Consider the following 6000-nt stretch of genomic DNA (forward strand, 5'->3'; position numbering starts at 1 on the left):
CTCCCAAACCTAATCTCATTTCTTTTTTAGTTTAGAGTCTTTTCAGTCTTTCATCCGTATATGTTTCCAAAACATATTGGTGAACTCCCACAAATCGGTAAGAAAAAGATAAGCCAGTTGAAAAGGACGCCGAAGACACTTCACAGAAGAGAAACACGTCCAATTAACAGTTACCAAGCCCAGCGATTCTGGAGAACTGAAGGTTAAGAACTCCCTCCCTTCCTTTTCTGTTCCAGAACACAGTTTACTGCAAAGAAACACCCTTCTTTCTATGACTTAGATCAAATTCATGAGTGCCACCTTGTTTATGTTTGACAAGACTAGGCACAGTTTCCAAATTCCAATTCTTTGCCTCATAAACATTTAGGTAAACTGCTTGTCCCCACTGATCAATCAGAACAAAATGCTCGTTAACCAAACTTTGCTTAAGCTTCTCTGCTTCCCACAGGTCCCTGAACTTTGTCTCCCCTCACCCCTAGCTTGAGTCAGCACACAACCCCTCCTTAACCGCCCCTCCAGAGAACAGACTGTTTTCAGAGTAAAACATTCTCAGATCTACTGTCCCATTGTGCCACTCCTGGTCATCTCACTTCCTCACCCCCATTTTTTTTCTAGCTTCATTTACTCCTGCCTACGAAAGAATAACTTATGTGCCTAACCCCTGAAACGTGTAGATCTATGGGCAGAGTGTTCTCCCATTGCAAAAGCCTCCCTCTCTCAATTGCAATAGCTCCTTTCCTCCCTTGCAATAATCATTTCAAATAAAGTCTCTCCTTGCTAAGTCCAGATTTGTTTTATATAGGGATACATACATAAGTATGCTGTAAAACCTTAAAGAAAAGTAAATAAATTATTAACCCAAAATTCAGGGTAGTCATTACTTTTGGAGGGAGGTGAGAGATTTAGAAAGGGACTTCAAAGTTGATGGTAATAATGAACTATGGAACAATGATGGCGGTTCATTGTACTGTTATTTATCTTTTACTTATATTTTATAAATATTGTTTTACTCAATTTTAATAAAAACATTTTAAAAGAAAAAATAACTCATATTTCAAAAGCCAATAAACCAAGTGGTTATTTTGCAGCAATCGCAAATATACAGCTATTTGAGAAACAAAAAAACAAAAAGTTCTAATGAGAGTCTGTGTAATTGTCACTAGGGATAACATTATACCTGGATTTTAAAATCTGCTGGTGGAAGCGTAGTTTGGTATAACCATTTTGGAAAAATGACAAGACCTACTGAAGTTGGGTACATATTCTATGACTCAGTAATTTCAGTTCTCGTTATACAGCAACAGATCTTCAAATATCTGTGCACCAAAAGACATGTGCAAGAATGATCCTAGCAATATTATTTGGTGAATCAAATGTGCATCAGCAGTATAATGGATAAATGAATTTTAGTGTAATGGGATACCATACAATGAAAATGAATGGGTTACTGCTACACAGAGCAGAAGAATGAATCTCAGACATAATATCGAGTGAAAGAAGACAAACACAAACAAGTATATGCTATACGATTTCATTTATATAAAGTTTAAGACAAGTGGATTGGGTGAAAAAGGTGAAGGGATGAAGAAGTATAAATTGGTAGTTACAAAATAGTCATGGGGATGGATGTAGGGTACAGCATATGGAATGTAGTCAATAGTATTGTAATGGGTATGCGTAGAGCCAGATGGGTGCTAGAGTAATCAGGGGCATTGCTTTATAAACTATACAAATGTCTGACCAATGTACTGTATACCTGAAACTAATATAAAAAAAAAGTCATAAGAAATAATAAATAAGTTTAAGACAAACAATCTCATTTATAATGTTGGAAATCAGAAGTAGTGATGCCCTTTGGGGAGGAAGGTGAAGGTAACAATGAAGAGGGTTCTTGGAGTGTTGCTAATGCCCTTCTACTAGTTGAGCTTGGTGGTAGTTACAGGGGTGTATTCATTGTATAATAATTCATCAAGCTATATACATATTTGTTTAGTTTTCTATATGTTATACAGAAAAAGGTTTCATTAAAACTATAGTTTTGAAAATCTAAAAATTGAAAAATAAGTGCTTTACAGCAAACATGTGGATCAAAATAAAGATGGTGTGCTCTGGAAAAGCTGTTAGATGACCCAAGAAGTTTTGCACTTATGATTACATACAATTGCCATTTGTGGGACTAAATTTCCAGGACCCTGCATGATGCTAGATGTGTAGTAGACTCAGTAAATTTTTATTGATAGAATGAATATTTGTGGCACTACATGAGGATGGGCCTCTGGGTATTGGCTGGAGACTTGGGAACTCTCTCCAGAGAATGAAGGGTCACTTCTGTGGGGAAACACATAGGCCAGATTTCTCATAAAAAACTTAACCCCCAAAGCAAAACAAAACAAAACAAAACAAAACAAAAACTAACCTGAAGATAACCAAGACTACCTTTTCACTCTCATTATACCTTATAGTAAGTGGGAGGAGAAGGAGTGTAGGTGTTGGTATTTATTCTCCAGTTGATCATCCCTCTATAGAGCTGACTATAGAGCATAGGCCCTAAATCCAGACCACCTGAGTTCAAATCCTGACTCTATTACTTATTAACTGTGTAACCTTGAGCAGGTTACTTAACTTCTCTGTGCCTCAGTTTCTTAAATATGTAAAATGGAAATAATGATAGTATTTCCAGCACAATTGTTGTGAGAATTAAATAACATAATCCACGTAACATGTTTAGAGTACAGCTCTCAATAAATGTTTCATAGCTACCCAGAATGACCTGCCAGGAATGGGTGGTCCTTTTTGTTAATCCTGATTCTCCTGAGACCTTAGCCTTGTCACCTCCATGCTGTTTCACTGGGATTGACTTTCTCTGCTGCCTTTGTTCTGTGACATGGACCCTATCCACCTCTCCAGGCCCATCTCTTGCTGCCCTGGGCCCCAGCTGCCCCAGACCACTTGCAGTTAGCTAAACACCCTTGCTCTCTGACATCTCTATGCCTTTGCACCTATCAGCCCCTCTTGTCTGGAATGCCCGTCCCTTGGTTTGCCCGGCGAACTCCTATTCATTCACTTTAGCTCAAAGTACTCATCACTTGGCTGAAGCATTTTTCCTACCTCCAGGCAGATTTAATCACTTCCTCTTCTGAGCTCCTGCTGCCTGTTGTACTCCCTGTATCACACTTAAGATCGCTCCGTGTTGCAATTACTACTTGTGTGTCTTTCTCTGCCATAAACAGGAGGTTTGATGAAGTCAGGGACTGTATCTCATTTATTCCATGTCATTTGGCATCTAGCACAGGGTCTGGTACAAGTGGATGTCAAGAGAGATGTTGAATGACGGAATTAATGGCTGGCTGGCTGGTGAGTGTGGGCTTTTTGCTGACATCATAGATTCTAGGATAAGTGACTGCCCCAAGGGCAGGGTGTGTCAGTGCACACATCATTGGCCTGACTGCTTAATAAGCAGTCAATGATTTGGCTAATGACGGTAGAGATAATAATGATAATAAAATGGTACCAAGGCTGACCCTGCTTCCTAGTGAGTCATCATGGCTGGGCTTGAGGACAGAGATTGTGGATGAAAGGTAGATGGTCAGTAAACAGTGGCTGAGCTGGCTCCAGACAGCCTGATCCTGGCCATGACTCACTCCAGCCTGTGCTGGTGGCAAGAGCCGGGCCTCCAGAGTCCCACAGGCCTGAGTTCAAATACCAGCATAGTGATATACCAAGACCTCAAGTACACCCTGTCTGAGCCTGTTTCCGCCTCTACCCTCCCTGGCCGATGAGACAGAGATTGCACTTCTAAGAGGCTGATAACGGAGGAACAGCCTCCACCTTTGAAAAGCCTGCAGTCTTCTGGAGAAAGCATTATTTTCTTTATTACACTGTATTACAATTTTTTTTACTTTTGCTATATTTGTTTTTATATTCCTCCCAGAAGGCCTTGGTAGGCCACAGGAAGTGACTTATGAGATACAGATGAGAAACAAATGGAAGTGTAACTCCCAAATGATATGGAGGGGTAGGGAAGACATTTGAAAAGGAGCAAGGTAGAGCTGATAAGGGAAGCTATTTCGATGATGGAAACATAGAAGTTGGGGTGGGTGGTTGATTAGAGGCTTTCTAATCAACAGCTTTTCAAGGTTAGAGGAATGGGAAAGAGGCAGGAAGACTCAGTCTGAGAGTTTAGGGAGATGGGACAGTAAATTAATGGGATCGGTTTGTGAAGGGACATACAAGATAGAATGGCCCCAGATCCCTGGATTTGTTTGGCTTCTACTGGGAGGCAAGACATCTGCTCTTGACAGAGTTGCCTCCTGCATCTGCAAGTGTGCTGGCTGGAAAATTAGTGTTTGGCTATCACCCATGGGAACATAGGCTGTCACCCATAGGAACATAACATTCTAACAATAAGCTTTCTGTTTCTGTACCTCCGCTTGCACACCCAACCTGTGGGTCGACAGGTAGTGAATAGAAGAAAAATAGATCTTCGTGTTCAGACAGAATGAAGAATGGGATTTTGGGCTTAAAAACCCTGTACCTCTATATTTCAGGGCTGCTTAATTTGGGGTCTGCGTACCCCTGGCAGACCCAGCTGGCTGAATAAAGAGAATGTTTCCTATAACTCACTGAGTTCTGGTGGTCCGTGTATCTTTCGGGGGCTGGTGGCTACAACATTTGGAGGCCCCAGCGAGATCTCAGGTAGTGGCCCTGGGATCTAAGACCAGACCGCCCTCCGAAGCGGTTGCTGTCCCTGTTACGGATTCAAAGGGGTGGCCAACCTGAGACGTTCCAGGGCCCTTGAATGCCGCGACGGGGTTAATGCAATCGTCAAGGATGCAACTTTCAGGACACGCTCTTTGTTCTTGGTCCTGATGGGAATCTGGAATCTCCGAGGCCTCGACGTCTGGATAAAATGTACCTTTCTGTTTCTGTTGACCGGTCATTGGGGGGTCCATGGAGAGACTGGATGTAGTCATATCTCCCGGACCATGGCCAGGCCGCGGGACGCCGCCTCCTGTGCCCTGTTGTTGGGTTCTGTTTATTGTCTCTGGTCTTGTCTAGGTTGTAGGTGGCAGACTTCTTTGGGTCCACCTACACCTCAGTAATTGTTCTCATCTGAGTGTCTATTTTGTGTTTTGTGTTTTCTACACAAGCAATGGGGAGAAGCCCGAGTTTACAGAAGACACCCTTGGGGTGTCTCCTGCGACATTTCAAAGAAGGGTTTGTAGAAGGAGCTAACTATGGCATAAAGTTTTCTCCAGGCAGACTAAGAACATTGCGTAAAGTTTAGTGGCTGTCTTTTGATGTAAATTAGCCTCCTGAGGGTTCTTTTGACAGGGGTTTAATGAGGAATGTTTGGAAGATTGTCACGGGAGATCCAAGACATCCTGATCAGTTTCCCTACATTGATCAATAGTTAAACTTTGTTCAGAACCCCCGCTCCTTGGCTCTGTCGGTGTGCCCTTTCTCTGGAGGCACGAGTTTTAGTTGTGGGCCCCCCGAAACATGCAGCAACTGAATCTCCAAGACAGCCCAGTCCCTCAGTCCTCCAATCTCCACTGGAGGACAGTGACCTTCCCCCACCCTATAATCCAGGACGACAGAGGCCCAACAATACCGCCTCACCTCCTCGGACGTAGGCAGGTAACCCCTATGGGCCTCCTGCTCCTGCTCCGAGTGGGGCACCAGCCAATACCACCACCCTGGCCATTCTCCCCTTGCGAGAAGCACCACCCCAGGGGCATCACACAGACAGGCCCTTTATGGTTTACGTGCCTTTCTCGATTAGTGACCTATACAACTGGAAGGCACAGAATCCGCCTTTCTCTGAGAAACCCCAGGCATTAATGCGACTCTTAGAAAGTGTCTTTCCGGACTAAAACACAAAAGATAGCTGCGGGAGGGAGGAGAGCTGAGGAAGCAGGGGAACAGATTGAGGAGGAATTTCCCTCCACCCGCCCAGACTGAGGACACAATTCTCAGGCAGGGAGAATGGCATTAGAT

Source organism: Pteropus vampyrus, unplaced genomic scaffold (genome assembly GCF_000151845.1).
Source record: "Pteropus vampyrus isolate Shadow unplaced genomic scaffold, Pvam_2.0 Scaffold36, whole genome shotgun sequence".
In the NCBI taxonomy this organism is placed as follows: Eukaryota; Metazoa; Chordata; class Mammalia; order Chiroptera; family Pteropodidae; genus Pteropus; species Pteropus vampyrus.